We start from the raw sequence: 17,003 nt of genomic DNA on the forward strand, positions 1-17,003 counted from the left end.
GTAGCGTACATCGGCTGCATTTGCTGAGGAGGGAACAAGGTAACCACATCACCCCTGCGCTTGCTTGATTCACCCCTAGGAGAGGAAGGTGCGCCTTGATGCGGAGGTGACCTCGGTCTCTTTTTTAGGGGCTGATCGTTTCGAACGGCTTTTGAGTACTTGTTCAACAACTGTCCAAAGGTGGGCTTCTGATTTGCAACCCTGCCCTGCACCTTTGGCTCATTAGTCTTCCTTGTACCCACTTCCGGACTCTTTGGCTTGAATGTCCGGGGTTGACCACCAAGGCGGTCTGACCGGTCGGAGAAACTGGTCGGACCGGTCTCGGATGAGCAGTAGACCGGTCGCCTGAAGAAGAACCCTCTTACCCCTCGAGTGTGCGAGGCTTAAGTATGATTATCAGATTCTTTTTTCCATTAGGAGTCTTCTCCTGAATCACCTCCCTGGCCAGAATCTTGTTATCAACATTCAACGGCCTATCATCCCCAATGATCACATTCTTGCCCTTTGCTCCTTCGGCTTGATCCAGCCGAATCAGCACCTTTGCATTGTTGAGATCAATGGTATGAACAGGAAACAGAGCTTTATCTATCTTCATCTCCAGAAAGGTCAATCGTCCTTCATTTTTGGCCGATTGTACCAGTCGACGAAATACATTACAATCATTAGTTGCATGAGATGAAGAATTATGAAATTTACAATAAGCGCGCCGCTTTAGCTCTTCAAGCGGTGATATAACATGAGTAATTTTCAAATGCCCAAGTCGTAATAACTCATCAAAAATGCGATCGCACTTGGACACATTGAAAGTAAACTTCATATCTTCTTGGACACAAGCTTAAGAGATGTACAAGTAGATGGTTTGGCCGAGGCGGGCCAAACAAACTCAGCAGCGTATACCTCTTTATCCTCATCGTCCGATGAATCGGAATCATATTCAACAATATGAGTGATTGAACGATGGGACTTGTAGGTATCCTTTTCTTTCTTAAATTTGGTCTCTTGATTCAAAGCTTTAGCTTAAAGCTGATTAATAGAATAAAAACTCGAACCATCAAGCTTCTCTCTATAATTAGAGCGTAAACCTGCAAGAGCCAAATCAACCAAATCCTTTTCGGAAAGTGACAAATTAAAGCATTGGTTCTTAATATCTTTAAATTTCTTAAAGTACTCTTGGATAGACTCGTCTCTACCTTGTCTAACTGATGTCAAATCTGTCAACTTAGTTTCGTTATCCCCATTATAAAAGTGATCATGAAACTTTTGCTCTAATTCGTCCCAAGAACGAATCGAGTTAGGAGTTAACGAAGAAAACCAAGAAAAAGCCATTCCAGTCAAAGATAAAGAAAACATGCGAACGCGCAACGACTTGCTAGAACCGATTTCTCCAAGTTGAGCAATATATTGGCTAATGTGCTCCCAAGTGGATCAGTTATCATCACCAGTAAACTTGACAAAATCGGGAACACGCCAACCAGCGGGGTAAGGAATCAAATCAAAAGCATCAACATACGGCCTACGATATAGCCGACTCCTACCCGCAACAAAGCCCAACTTTTCTTTAAACATATCGGCCAGATCTTCTTTCATCCTAGCAAGATCGGCCTCATAGTTACCCGTGGACGTTTGGCCGAAACGATGTGTCACAGGATCAGTAGTGGACATCATTTGTGTGGCATACTGCAGATTAGCCCTAAGCCAATCATCCCAAACATCCTTGGGCAATGGTGGAGGGAAAGGTGGTTCACCGTATGACTTTGTCGTATACGGCGGCACAAAATCTGCCAATTCTCACCCCAGGCTATAATCAACCGAAGCGGGAGGAGGCGTGACTTGTGGCTGTGACACAGAACCGAGCACCATGGCACCGGTCTGACCGGTCCGATTGACCGGTCTGACCGGTCTGCCCGCCGGGGCACCGATCTGACCGGTCGGTGCGACCGATCTGACCGGTTCGGCCCTGGATGGCCGAACTGTGCCCGGCGGGGGTGTCTATCCCGCGAAGTAATTCGGCGGCATACCATACTGATAATCTGATGGTGCGGCTGAACTGCTTTCTTCCCCTTGTTTTGCATATTTAAGTCGATAAGCATATCTTGAGTAAACTTTTGTGACTGCTCGAATCGACTCAAAAAAGCATCGGCAAACTAATTGATGGAATCGAAGGTAAAACTTACCTCACTTGGAGTGGAAGCAGACGAAACAGTAGCTGTAGCCGTAGTAGATGGGTTCGGTGGCGGTGGTGTGAATGTAGGCATCTTGAACTCCTCCTTCTTGAATACGCCTTGCCGAGTCTTCCCGAAGCATGCAAGCAAACTATTCTTGGCGTCCTCCTGTTCCTTCTGGAACGCCGCCTCAAATTGCTTGCGCGTCTCCTCTAGTATGTCTTCGTATTGGATGTCGACGGGAGTCGCATCTACCTTGGAGTCAACCTTATCACCGGCCATTGCGCCCGATGAACTCAGATCTGTCCCCAGCGGAGTCGCCAAAAAAGTATGTTGACGCAGGATTGGCCAACACACAAGTGCTAGAATGCACAGGATCGCAACGATCACAACCAGACGAAGTGCCCTGGCGACCGGTCAGACCGGTCACGCCAACCGGTCAGACCGGTTGGGCGCAGAGAGTTTCGCGAAGACCTAGAACCTCAAGCTCGGGAGGGACCCCGTCGAAGCTCGAAGATCTAGGATTGTCTTGAGGTCGGCAGGCCACTCATGACGCCCTTGAACGCCATAGAGACGAGCAAAGAACAACACGAGGTTGGAAAAGCTAGGGTTTGGAGAAAAATATGAAAAGTGTAAATTGATTGATTCGATTGGGTAGAAGGACCTCAATCGGCCGTGACCTTTATATTTATAGGCCGGGGAAGACGTACCCCTTCCAAATTGAGTTACAAATAGATTCCATAATACAAACCCTAACTTTACTCGGACTGCACAGGCCCAGACCGGTCTGACCGGTCGGCCCAACTGGTCAGACCGGTCGGCCTCGGAGTTTGCCAATTTTGGCCTCCAACACCTTGCTAGGCAAACTTAACACACACGTATGGGGAACTACGCCACCCACATGACTTTACCTATTTCTTTCCAGTCCATGGATCAGGGTAACCGCCTCGACTACAGAGTCCGACCACTATGCAGCCACATGTTGCGCTCATCCTAGACCAAGTCCAAAAGAGGGTGAAAGTAAAGTCCACTCGTTGGTCCAATCAGGTACTTAAGCTTACCGATAAGGCGATAACCATATTTCTCGACATGTGGCTAGTACTTTCAAAAGCTTAACGAAATGTGCCACACACCGCGACCTTAACAACTTTATACTACACAGACGCGGTATCACAAATACCACAACCCCGCCTGTCATCCTTATATTAATGCAGAATGTAAAGTCAGTCAATTCCTATATTCTTGCGAGCTGCAGGAAACCACTCAACTTTTACCGGTCCTAATTAGCAAAGCATCTAGCCGAGTTAAACTGGATAAGTAGTACATAGGAATCTAGGAAGATATAGCTAAGGTTACGCACTACTCCCGGAAACATAAATGCACAAATAAAATTATTACAACATATATTAAACAATATGTGAAAATAATAGGATCAAATGCACCGGGGCTTGCCTTCCTGGGCAATACTAGTCTTGGGCTCTTCCGAACTTTGGCCCAGGTCATGATTCAATTCAGTTAGATTTAACAGAGAACCCTCAGAAGTGAGATCACTTGCGGGCACCAACTCGTATACACCGTCAGATATATTCACAGGCTCTATATGAATGCAAAGGTGATCTTTGTTACAACATGATAAAATTCATTTCTTTCCTTCAGGATAAAGTTGCAGTCCAATGACTGTGTTACTTTAGTAATGAATTTGTTCAACCCAATTTACTGGGCAATCATTTATGGAGTAGGTAATATATTTACTTTACTTCATAAAATGAACTGGGTGGGGGGGGTTTTTTTTTCTAGACAATATACACAAGATATTTACAAAAATCCGAAACAGGAGCTAGAGACATGTTCTGGTGCTAAAAATTTTATACAGTACAGAATATATACTGTAGAACTTGCAATAAAAATTTCAGATAAAAAAGTAAAGTATGCAGGCATGAAAAATCATTAAAATTGAACATGTTAGAATCAAACTAATTTTATACAGAATGATCTACAATGATTCTGGAGCTCAAGTTTTTACAGTAAACACTACACATGATAATCCAAGTACTATGATTCTTCCAGAATTAAACTAGACATATCTCAGGAGACATAAAATCGACAAATTATGCATCAACATATCAAGATTAATTTCTATAGAGAGCTACATAAGGTTTCTGTGTACCAAAATTTTACCAGAGCTTAAAATACCCGTAAATATGCTTCAGTAAAAATATAAGCCATTATTTCTAACAATAAATTTAGCATTGCATTTCCTAACATGAACACAAGCATAACTGTTTGGACTACTTTCTGTTAAGTAATGCATGCCAAACTTTTTAAACAGCATCAGGGTACAGATATCAAGCTTTGGCGCAAAAATCACAAGTAAATATAGAATATATTAACTAGAGCAAAAATAATAAATTAAGCTATATGACAGCAAGAGTAAATCATATCTGTAGTTCTACTCATCCATTGAATCTCAACTTTGCAGATAGGTTTATATGACTAAAAGGAAGTACTACTAAATTTACTAGATTTTTTTAGTAACAGGAACTATTTATCTTAAATAAGTGCTACTTAACATGGATTAAATCACATATATAGCTACACAGATCTAAAAATATCCAAACTTGCGCATTAGTAAGCATTTAGTAACATAAACTCAGAGAAAAAGTTTCATGCATAGTACTCTAGTAAATCTGCCAGAAATAACATGTCAAGTTTACTAGTAGATCTAGAAAAGAGTCAAGTTTCATCTAGTTACAGAGATCCATTTGAGCTCAAATTTTTACCAAGTACTAGAAATAGCACGAGACAACATCCAGCAAAAAATCAACTAAAATTACTAAGTAAAACTCCTAGAACAAATATTCCATATTTATTCTTGATTTAACCCTAGAGCTAAAAATATCCTGATTTAGCATATGGTACTGTGGACAAACTTGTAGACTTCATTTCCATGATTCCAAAACAGTTGAGTTTGAATTTTTACCATTTTTCTATGACTAATTATGCATTTTCAAAGTTCACTGATTTGAATATGAAGGAGTTCATGTACTTTTGCATCGGGACCCCTGGAATCTAAGAATTTAATTACAATTAGGTCCTTGGCCAGGGGAAACGACGGTTCGCCGCCGTGTTCCGACGAACCTCATCGCCGGCGGCGGGGGCTAGGGGGCGGAGAAGGTTCAGGGGGTCCATGCGCACCTTTTGGTGTGCGGGGTCGGGGCTGAGGCGGTCGGAGACAGCGGCTCGACGGTGGCTGTGGCGCAGCGGAGGGGGAAGTCCAACTCCGGCGAGCTCGAGCCGACGCAGCTTGGCCCAATAGCTCCACTGGGGCTCGGTGAAGGGTAGAGGAACCTTGGCTAGGGCAATGCGGGAGGGGAGGTGGGTCGTAGGCGGTGGAGCAGAGCTCGTCGGCGAGAATTGCAATGGCGAAGCGGCGGAAATGGCGTACACGCGCAATTATGGCGACTGGGTTGGTACTTATAGGCTGTGACGCTTCGTAGTGAAGCTAACGAGGCCTAGGGGAGGTCCAACCGACCTGGGATGGCTCGCCAGGGCATGACCAGCTGGCAACAACACTGGCGGGTGACCGGGGTGGCGTGGCGGCACGGGAGGAGGTCGGGGTGCGTGTCGGGCGAGGGAGCTGCCAGGGAGGAGCTGGTTTGGCAAAAACCAGGGGCGGCGGGGCCACTTGGCAGGCCAGCACGGTGGACGACATCCACCGACGGCGTACGGTGCGCCAGAGAGAGAGGGAGAGAGAAACAGAGTGCTTGAGGATGGTAGTTGATGGTCGTTAAGTGCGAAAACTGACCGTCAACTATACTCATAAAAGAAGGAAAATTATATCTCTTACTCGCATATTTGTATCACTAACCTAGCTCCACAGTTGTTTTTGAAGATTTATGTTTTCAGGAGCACAAGTCCGGAATAAGAAGAAAACACGAAGAATACACAGACAAAGTCACAGAAGATCACGTCCTGCGTAACACATGCAAAAGAGGCCGACAAACCAGACCAAACCGACCAAGGAAGCCCCATCACCGACTACCTGACAAGAGGACCCACTAGGCAGTGACCCAGACGAAGGCGGTGGCGAAAGGCGGTAGGGTGGTGTCGGCCGATCCATGGGTTCGGCCGAACCCCCCCTGAGTCCCGTCCAGGTGCATTTTGGCGGGAAGGTTGATCTTATCCTCCTGATGGCGGTTTGGCATGTTTCCATGTATGAAGATGGCGGGAACCGACCTCCACAAGCTATATAAGGGGCCTCTCATACCACTCACCACACACACCACTTGAAGGCCTCTCTCTCACACTCTCTTGTGACTTGTACTCCTTAGGATAGTGGAGCTAGGCTAGTACTTCATCTCTTTAGCAAATCCAGTCATCCCCGGGATCGGCGAGCAATCCTCGGCCTCTGGTATGGCTTTGTATTTTGACTCTCGTTATGCTGTTCATATTGAGTTCGTTCTTGGTTATCTTGCTATGTTCTTAGTATGCTTAGCCTTGATCTGTGCTTCATCAAGTTATACTAGTTGCTTGCTTAGGCCAGATGATCTGGATAAGGATATCAGTTCGTTGTGCTTTCGAGCATACCTTAGCATCTTACCTGTCCATCCGAAGGGTGGGGGACCCGGGGGTGCTAGGGTAGTGACCTCATATGCGGGCATGGTGCCCAGGTATGCGGGATCCCTCGGATATGACGGTGCTCCATGGTTTGACTGGGGTAGACCGCATGTGCTGACAGCCCTGTCGGTCTGCCGGGAAGCTGCTTCTCGGTTAGCATACTCCCTGACATTCGGGTATCGTGTAGGAGTTCATGCAAAGATGAAACGGGACTGGATGTTCTCCAGTGTGGGTCATTCTCCCCGATGTCCCTAATTTCCCGGCACCTGCAGCTCTAAGCATGTGGCTAACATAACTTATCTGCTGACATGAATAGTATAATAGGATCTGTGCCTATGCTCCCACTAACCTTAGCTGTGCTTGTTTATTCTTTATTCAAGAGAGTTGGCTATTCTGTGTGTGTCACATTACCCCTGATTATCCTTTATTATCACTTACCCATGTATAATCAGCAGTCTGCACCTTATTTCATAAAGTCATGGTTATATAACTAGTAAATATCTTTACACAACCTCGCCATCCCTTGGGAAAATATAAATAACGATACCCTGAATACTTCCGGGTGAAATGCTACAACGGTATATCCGTGCGCTTGCGGATCCTTCTGTAAATGTTAAGACATACCAACACGGCATTTCTGGCGTCGTTGCTAGGGACACCCCGTTCCTAGTGATTGCGCTAAGAAATGTCAACAATGGTTTTGCAATTTCCAAAATTCTAGGGACCCCTCTGTAAACTAAAAATTTCTCCACCTTACTGGTCTCAAATGAAAAACTTTTGAATACCATTTTGTTCGGTTTTTTAAGGTCTACAACTTTTGTTTCAGGCACTTTTTCATTTGAGCTGTAGTTTTTGAACTATTTTAAAGTTTCTAATTTGCATAAAAGGGCTTCAAGATTTACACATTTGTGAACTGATTTTGGCTTATGTTACTATTGGGCACATGTCACTAATGGGTTCCATTTCAGCCTAAAATAAATTTTGTAACTTGTTTGCATCAGGATTTGAGTTGGAATGTATTGTTCACTCCATTAATGAGTTGTTCCAAATTATGAGTTTGAAACTTAATTTCACATTGGATGCCTTAATTAATTTCTTGCCCTCACAATTGTTTTGCAATTTAATTTAATTTTCTTAATTGTGCCTTTTAAACACCTAGGGTTTAACACCTATGAGGAATATTTGAAGTTTTGTTTCCATAGGTATGCGTAGTTAGGCATTGTTAAGATGCACCGTACCCGTCTGATGAACCTAGGGCTGGATATGGAGCCAGCTCGACTCATTATAGCTCGGCTCGTTAATGAGCTGGCTCGGCTTGGCTCATTATACAAACAAGCCAACAGACCAGCTTGGCTCACTAAAAAGCTCGAGCCAGCTCGTTTGGCTCAAAACATAGTACATGGAGATTTTATAATTGCAGTGAGCAACAAACATAAAGTACTTACAATTTTAACAATGAAGAATATAATCCATCCAGCATTTGATCCACAATTCCACAAAGTTTTTATCCAGCCCACCACAACCATGACACAACCATGACCATAAGTCCACGATTATCACACTCATATAGTTTAGATAAGTAAAATAAACGGCATCAGCTTGAGTGTTAGACTGATCAGGTTTGTAGGTAATATATAAACACCAAAAGCAAGATAGAAGCTACCATGGGGCGCAGGCGCACAGCCAACAGACCCCTAGTTCTTAATTGTTGCTTTCCACCACACTGCTCGGAAGCTCCACTGTCTCAATGTCACCATCATCACCATCTTCTCCCTGTAAAAACAGTAAATTGAAGAGCATCCACCTTCCAATATTGAAGTAAGTTAAAATTCTTATCATTTAAGGAATGATTTGCTTCATCTAGGTAGATAAGTAGCTCAGATTTTGAACTTTCTGAAGCACTTGACTCTAGAAAGGACTGAAATTCACTTGAAACAAGACAAGCCACTGAGCTGGTTGTTTCCTTTTATGATGAGGCTGATTGAGTGGTTGATAAGCTGCTACTGCCACCTATTTTCTGGCGCTGCTCCAACTCATACTTCTTGTACAGCTCTTCTAACTCTTTTTTAATATCAACAACCTCTTGTTCACACCTTGAGGAGCATAAAACCCATTAAAATAGAACTGAATATATCTCATTTTGAACCAAGGGTCAAGGATTGTAGCAATAACCATTACATTGTTCTTCTCTTCCCAATATTTATCAAATTTGTCTAACATTGCAGCACCCATTTTCTTCAAGTATGGGTCATTATAATTTTTTTGCCTTTAACAATGCAATCTTGACTTTCAAAATGTAAGGGTACAACACATTAGCAATAGGGTAAACTGATCCTGAAAATGCAATGGTTGCTCCGTCCATCTCTCCTAGAATTGGTCTAATCTTCTTATATATGTTCCATTCAGATTCTGTAGGTTTCCATGCATAGTTCTGGTCTACTTGAGCATAATAACCAAATGCAGACCTATACTCAATGCAAGTGTCAAGCATTTTGTATGTTGAGTTCCACCTTATTTTAACATCAAGAGACAAACATTTCCCAACTTTAGCATAATCATTGCAAACCTCTACAAACTTGTACATGCAACTTGGAGACCTCTTGAAATATTTCACAGTATTCCTTAGGTCACTTATGAGACCTTCTATTTGGTAGACCATCATTAACAACCAAATTGACTATGTGAGCAGCACAACGAACATGAAAATATTTGGGATCAAACTGACCATTCTTTCTAGAAAGCAGCTTGGCTGACAAATTTGTAGTAGCAGAATCATTATTTGAAGCATTATCAAGGGTGATTAACATAACCTTATATTCTATTTTCCACTCCACCAAGTACTCAAAAACAGCATGAGCTATCACCAAACCAGTGTGTGGAGGATCTACCTCAAGAAAGTTTAGAACACGACATTGCAAAACCCAATCACTATCTATGTAGTGTGCCACCAAACACATGTACTCAACATTTTTATTGGATGTCCACAATCAGTAGTCAAACAGATTGATTCAGCCTCTCTAAGGCTCTTCCTTAGCTACTCTTTCTCAGATTCATAAACTTTCATGCATTCATTTTTAATAGTCTTCCTACCAATAGATTCATAGTTGCTATTCATCCACTTCATCAAGATATTAAACATTTATGCTTAACCATCCTAAACGAATACTCATGGACAATTATCATCTTTGCAATCAATTTTCTAGTGTGCTCATGGTCATATTCAGTAGGATTAACAAAAGACAACCATCATCTGCAATATAGTTGAGTGTACCTTGAGCAAGTTGTCATTTAGCCTTAGCAAGCTTGTTCTGAAACTGTGTGCAGCGGGAAAGGTGGCGGTTCATTTGTGAAGTTGCTCCCTCTTGATGGTATACGTAACTCTTATGACAGAATCTGCACTTAGCCTTTGTCACCATAACACCAAACTCCTTTTCAGATTGAACATGTATCTCCTTGAAATACTTCCATCAACTAGTCCTCTTTCCTCTCTTTACCTTGGTCTTAGAAGGCGATAAATGAATACTAGTCCCAGCCTTCAATTTCTTCCGTCCTCTAGTTGGCTTTGATGTATTTGATGCCATGCTTACATCATCTCCATCCTCCTTTTGACTTGCATCACCATCTGCATCATCATCATCTGTCGGTACACTTAAAGATATTGCACTGGTAGCATTCATGTCAAAGTTCTCTCCATTGTTCTCATCCTGCGCCAAAGGCTCGATGTGCTACACAGATTACATACTGGTCAAAAATCAATTTTGCTACAGAACTGGCCTACACAACAGACTATAGTCTGCAGAACACACGAATCACATTGACATGAATTAACATAAATATATTGACATAGTGACATCCTGCAGTCACACGAATCACACACATTCTAGGCTGCAACCTACAGATCGAAGTATGAACAAAAATACATACCATGTTTGTGTCTGCTGATCCTCGACCTCGGCCATGGCCACCACGATTTCCCATCGCAGACGGCGTCTTCTTGCGCTTGCTCCTCGAGTTAAGACTTGGTGCCACTAGAGGAAGCATCCCTTGGACTTTTTCCTCATCCTCCATGACCAGCGACGGCGGGCAGCAGCACACTGATGCGGGTGACGTCGGCTTGCTGTGCGCAAAGGGCGGTGTTCGGCGTGGGCAGGGCGCTGGGCGCCGGGAGCCGCGGGCGAACAGGGTGGCGTGCGGACTGCGGAGTGCATACGTCGGTGCGTGCTTCTGCGTGCGCGGTGGGCGGCAGCAGGCAGGGCGCTGGGTGGCGGCTCGGGATTGGGAGGAGGGGAAAGAGCGAAAGAGAAAGACCGTGACTTGCTCTGACTGCCTGGTGGACCGTGGATGGTGGTGGTGTGGTGTAATGTATTGTATAAGGGGTTAGGGTTTCATGATTTGGGCTGGGCCGAGCTACCAAGGGATGTGTGGCTATATGGGTCAAGCCAATTTTAATTGTTATCTTGAGATTTAATTTGGCTTGTTATGGCTCACGAGCAGCTCGCGAGCCCAGCTCGAGCTGGCTCGATATAAACAGAGCTGGCTCATTATAAAACGAGCTGGCTCATTACAAAACGAGTCGACTTCGAGCCGAGCCATTAACGAGCGAGTCGAGCAGTCGAGTAAGCTAGCGAGTTACGAGTTTTTCATCCAGTCTTATATGAACCCACACATACATGAAAAGAAGGTTGGATGGCTTTCATATAAAGCAATCCGGACCACAAAACTTGCATGGCATGGCTGTTGGGCCCCTCTTTCTCTCTCTCAACGTCATCTCTGTAGTCTGAGTAGAGCTGCTTAGGTACCTCCTAGTTGGCTGATGGCCGCCGCAGCTTTTTGTAACGCACGAAGCCATGGCCCATGGCGGCCATGCATGCATGTGGATTTGACCAATGCACGGCAGCTCCTGCTCCTGACGGCTGTGTGAACCATGGATCATGCATGCATGTGCATGTGGAGTATTCTACGGCAATGACAAGCAAAGCACAAGCAGCTACAGGTAGCCCGGGCAGGCTGCATCGAGCTCGCCAAATCATGGATGCGTAGGGAGGAGCTAGCATGACGACGTACGAATATAGCGACTAGCTAGTACAGCGCACGTAGAGCTAGTGTGACTTCGTTACAGGCTTAGAGCAACTATTATATAATGAGCTGGGAGCCGGCGAAATCCTAGGTGGAGGGGTGAGAAAGGAAGAGAGACAATCACGCCGGCGACTCACACTGGAGCGGGCGGATAAATTCTCTAACCTGCTTCGGTTGGCTGCCGTCTCCATGCACCTGACTGCTATTGGTTGCTCCATTTTTCTGCGCATTAAATGCAGTGGGACCCACTGTCATCTCATCAGTCCTCCCAGCCGGCTAGCGGAGGAATCATTAACCCTGCTCTTACAGCCGAGCCGACTTGCGGCTCTGTAGTTGTAAAACTCAGAGGCGCACTAGGAGGAACGACGGAGCTCGATCTTGGGTCTCTCGGTCGGTTGCGTGTTAATTGTATTGATAGAGAAAAAGCCCCTCTCATGGCTTACATATATATAGCATGAGAACCAACAGGAGAGCCGGCCAAGGATTGCTTTACAAGAAAGAATAATTCTATCTATAGTCAGTTCTATCTATAGCACTCCTTGGCCGATACATGTCCTTGTTGTTTCACGTTACAAACATGGAAGCTTTCACAATTACAATTTTCCTAACAGCCTCCCTCAATCATAACCTTCTTAGGTTAAGATTGGTCTTGAAATTCTCCAATAATCTTACTGATAAAGCTTTCGTGAAGCCATCTGCAATTTGATCTCCAGAAGGGATAAATTCAATTTCCAAGAGTCTCTGTGATACTCTTTCCCTGACAAAATGAAAATCAACTTCTATATGTTTAGTTCGAGCATGAAACACTGGATTGGCTGACAAATATTTTGCACCAAGATTATCACACCATAGTTTTGCAGCCTGTGGACTTTTAACTCACAATTCTCTCAGCAAAGTCTGTACCCACATCAATTCTGCAGTTGCATTAGCCATAGCTTTGAATTCTGATTCAGTACTAGATCTCGACACTGTAGCTTGTTTGCGTGCACTCCATGATACTAAGTTTGACCCAATAAAGACAGCAAAACCTCCTGTAGATTTTCTATCATCTACATTGCCAGCCCAATCAGCATCTGAGAAAGCACTTACTAGAGTCGACATTGACCGATGTATATTTAATCCCAACTGAGTACATTGTTTTATATACCTCAATATTCTCTTAACAGCAGCCCAATGAACTGTAGTAGGCGCATGAAGAAATTGACAAACTTTGTTAACCGGAAAAGCTATGTCAGGCCTTGTAAGTGTCAAATACTGTAATGCACCAACTATGCTTCTATACTGAGTAGCATCATCTGGACCCAGAAGAGACCCCTCATGCAAAGATAATTTCTCACTAGTAGACAGTGGTGTACTCATTGGTTTACAATCGACCATACCAGTTTTCTTCAACAAATCATTAGCATACTTATGCTGAGTTAAAACAATTCCATTCCGTACCTTTTTTACTTCAATGCCGAGAAAGTAGTGAAGATCACCTAGATCTTTTAAAGCAAAGTCTTTCTGTAAATCCTTGAGTAGTGCCGATGTGGCTTGATCTGTTGAGCTAGCCACAATGATATCATCCACATAAACAAGAACATACATAGTTATACCTCCTCTGTTGAAGATAAAAAGGGACGTGTCTGCCCTTGAAGGTTTGAACCCGAGATCCACAAGTTTAGTGCTTAATCTCGAATACCAAGCCCTTGGTGCCTGTTTCAATCCATACAAAGCTTTATCCAATTTACAATTGTAATTCTCTTTACCTCGTTCAACAAAGCCGGGAGGTTGTTGCATATACACTTCTTCCTCCAATATGCCATGTAAAAATGCATTATGAACATCAAGCTGTCGTAGACTCCATCCTCTGGAAACAGCAATAGATAGAACAGTACGAATGGTAGCTGCTTTTACCACTGGACTAAAAGTATCCTCGTAATCAAGCCCATACCTTTGTTTAAAACCTTTAGCTACTAGACGAGCTTTATATCTGTCTAAGCTTTCGTCTGCTTTGCGCTTAATTTTGTATACCCATTTGCTGCCTATCACGTTTATGCCTTTTTGTGGAGGAATTAAGTGCCAAGTTTTATTTTTTATCAAAGCATCATATTCAGTCTGCATAGCCTCTTTCCACTGTGGATCATTTATAGCTTCCTCAACAGTATGTGGTTCACCAGTAGAAGAAAATAAACTGTATCTAATAGTGCCATCAGTATATACCTTGTCTTTGCGAATTCCACTTTGCAACCTTGTTCGTGGTCTTGTAATTTCCTGAGGAGGATCAACATCTGTAGTCTCTGTAGACTCTGCAGGCTTGACAGATGATCCTGGGATATCCACATGCACTGATGGCAGGTGCTCCCCCGCTCGCCAGCCGCTGGTCGGAGAAGCCGCGCGGGCGCTGGTCGCGGTGCCAGACGCGGATTGGCCTGGCGCTGAAGACGAGTTCGGCACGGCAGCAGGCTCGGAGCGGCCTGCAGACGCCTGGGTTGATTCCTCGGGTGATGCAGATCCCGGAGTGGATTGTGCAGCGCTAACAGGACCAGAATCAGCCTCATGTCTTGTGTGCAGGGAACCACCAATATTTGGTATGTCTCCTGCACTTGTTTCCTGAGTTTGGTCCTGATTTTGTTCCTGCGGTACTTCAAGAAGATCATTAGCAATATCAGGTGGATAATTAGTAAATTGGCCTACTAAACGTTCTCCTCCATGAGTCGGATTTGATAGAGTAGGATGAAGGCAATGAATTTCGGAGCGAAGTTTAGCTCCTGCGTTGGGATGAAGCTTTGAGAAAGGAAACACTGTTTCATCAAAAATCACATCTCGTGAAATATATATATGCCCCGTAGAGACATCTAAACACTTGTATCCTTTGTGAAGAGTGTTGTAGCCAAGAAAAACACATTGTTTAGATCTAAATTGTAACTTGTGGGTATTATATGGGCGAAGATTTGGCCAGCAAGCACAACCAAAGACTCTCAAAGATGTATAATCTAGTTTCTGTTGAAAGAGAAGTTCCAAAGGTGTTCGATTTCCAATAATTCTACTAGGCGTGCGATTAATTAAGTAGGCTGCAGAGAGAAAAGCTTCATCCCAAAGCTTAAGGGGCATGGATGCATGAGCAAGAAGAGAGAGGCCAACTTCTACTATGTGACGATGTTTTCTTTCGGCAGAGCCGTTCTGTTGGTGAGCATGAGGACATGAAACATGATGGGTTATGCCAGCTTTGCTAAAGAATGAATTAAGCTTATGATATTCACCTCCCCAATCAGTTTGCATGGCTAAGATCTTTCTATTGAAGAGGCGTTCAACTAAAGCTTGGAACTCATGGAATTTTTGAAATACTTCTGACTTAAATTTCAGAAGATAAACCCAAGTAAATTTGCTAAAGTCATCAATAAAGCTCACATAGTATTTCTTTCTACCAACAGATTCCGGCGCATGACCCCAAACATCAGAGAAAACAAGTTCCAATGGATATTTAGAAATACTAGATGAAGTAGGGTAAGGAAGTTGATGACTTTTTCCTTGTTGACATGCATCACACACTAACTCATTTGAGTTTTCTCCGGAACAAGGGAGATTATTGCTACTAATAATTTGTTTAACAATAAACGAGGACGGATGTCCAAGACGACTGTGCCATCTCGACTCAGATGGCTTGGTGGCGCTCAAGGCTTGTTTGACTGATGACGCAGGAAGGGGGTAGAGGCCTTTGTGACACCTTCCTTTAAGAAGAGTGTTCTTCGTTGCCTGATCCTTGATTAAAAAGAAATTAGGGTGAAATTCAAGAAAGGCAGAGTTATCAGTAGCAAGACGGTGAACGAAAACAAGATTTTTCTTGGCTTGTGGAACATAAAGAACATTGTTTAGATGAATATCACAACTAGGAGTATGAACGGTAGTATGACCAATATGACTAATATCCATACCTGTACCATTCGCCGTGTGGATCTGATCTGATCCGTGGTACTTGTTCTTCACCGTCAGCTTCTCCAATTCACTTGTTACGTTGTCAGTGGCACCGGTATCCATGTACCAATTAGTGTCCACCCCATACGAGTTTGTTGCTGCTGCAACCAACCTTTGATCTGGAACATAATCTTTGTCGAACCTGTGCCAGCATTCTGCAGCAGTATGTCTTTTCTTGAAGCATACCTGACAGAGCAGTTCTCCATCAGATGACGCCCTTGGGTTGTTGTAGTTGCGGTTGGAGTTGTTGTAACCTCCACCACGTCCTGCACCTTGGCGCTGAAAATTCCCTCCAGAGCTGCCGCGACCTCCTGAGTTGCCGCGCCCTCCAAAGGTGTAGCCTCCTCCACGCGATTGGCCTCTGCCACGCATGTTCCTGCCGCGACCACGGCCGCGACTAGCAGAATTGGCGGAGCCTCCCTGGTTTCCTCCATACACAAGATCCATACGAGTCTCGAAGCTGAGAAGCTGTGAATAAAACTCACCAAGAGAGATCGGCTCCACACGAGTGCAGAGAGATGTGACAAGGGGATTAAAATCCTCGCCCAATCCAGTGATGATATACTCGATCAATTCTTCATCTTCAAGCGGTCTGCCTGCCGCCCTCATATCGTCGCCTAGAGTCTTCATCTTCCCGAAGTACTCCGCAACGGACGAGCTCCCTTTTTGGGTAGTCGCCAAAGCAATCCGTGTAGTCACGGTTCGTGCTCGCGTCTGTGACGCAAACATGTCTTCTATGATCTTCCATGCTTCTGCAGCCGTCGCACATGTAGCAACCTGCGAGAGGATGTCTTTTGACAAAGAATTCAGTAGGTAGCTAAGGACCTGTTGATCCGTTGCTTCCCAATCATCTAGTGCCGGGTTCGGCACTGTCACCTCCTTGCCGTCTGCTTCCTTGACGACGACTTCCGCCGATGGTGCCTTGGAAGCACCGGTGAGGTAGCCTTGTAAACGAGCACCGCGCACCGCGGCACGGATCTGGGCCTTCCACAGCGCATGGTTGGATTTCGTCAACTTCTCAGTGACGGGTTGACCAAGGAGTGGATTGGCGGCAAAGGAGGATGAACCAGCCATGACAGATGATCAAGGGGATTCGATCTGTTTAGGCTTTGAAGGCTCTGATTACCATGTAAAACTCAGAGGCGCACTAGGAGGAACGACGGAGCCCGATCTTGGGTCTCTCGGTCGGTTGCG

The 17,003-nt window shown here is 44.4% G+C and overlaps 1 non-coding gene across 1 annotated transcript; it reads right to left on the bottom strand.

Annotated features, from left to right (window-relative positions):
• Positions 1-16,261: 16,261 nt before the first annotated feature.
• LOC120693654 lies at positions 16,262-16,400 on the bottom strand. Its single transcript, XR_005683111.1, has one exon. It is a non-coding gene; the product is annotated as a small nucleolar RNA Z247 (small nucleolar RNA).
• Between the last annotated feature and the right edge of the window lie 603 nt (positions 16,401-17,003).

The sequence above is a fragment of the Panicum virgatum genome, chromosome 9N (genome assembly GCF_016808335.1).
Source record: "Panicum virgatum strain AP13 chromosome 9N, P.virgatum_v5, whole genome shotgun sequence".
NCBI classification, from domain to species: Eukaryota; Viridiplantae; Streptophyta; class Magnoliopsida; order Poales; family Poaceae; genus Panicum; species Panicum virgatum.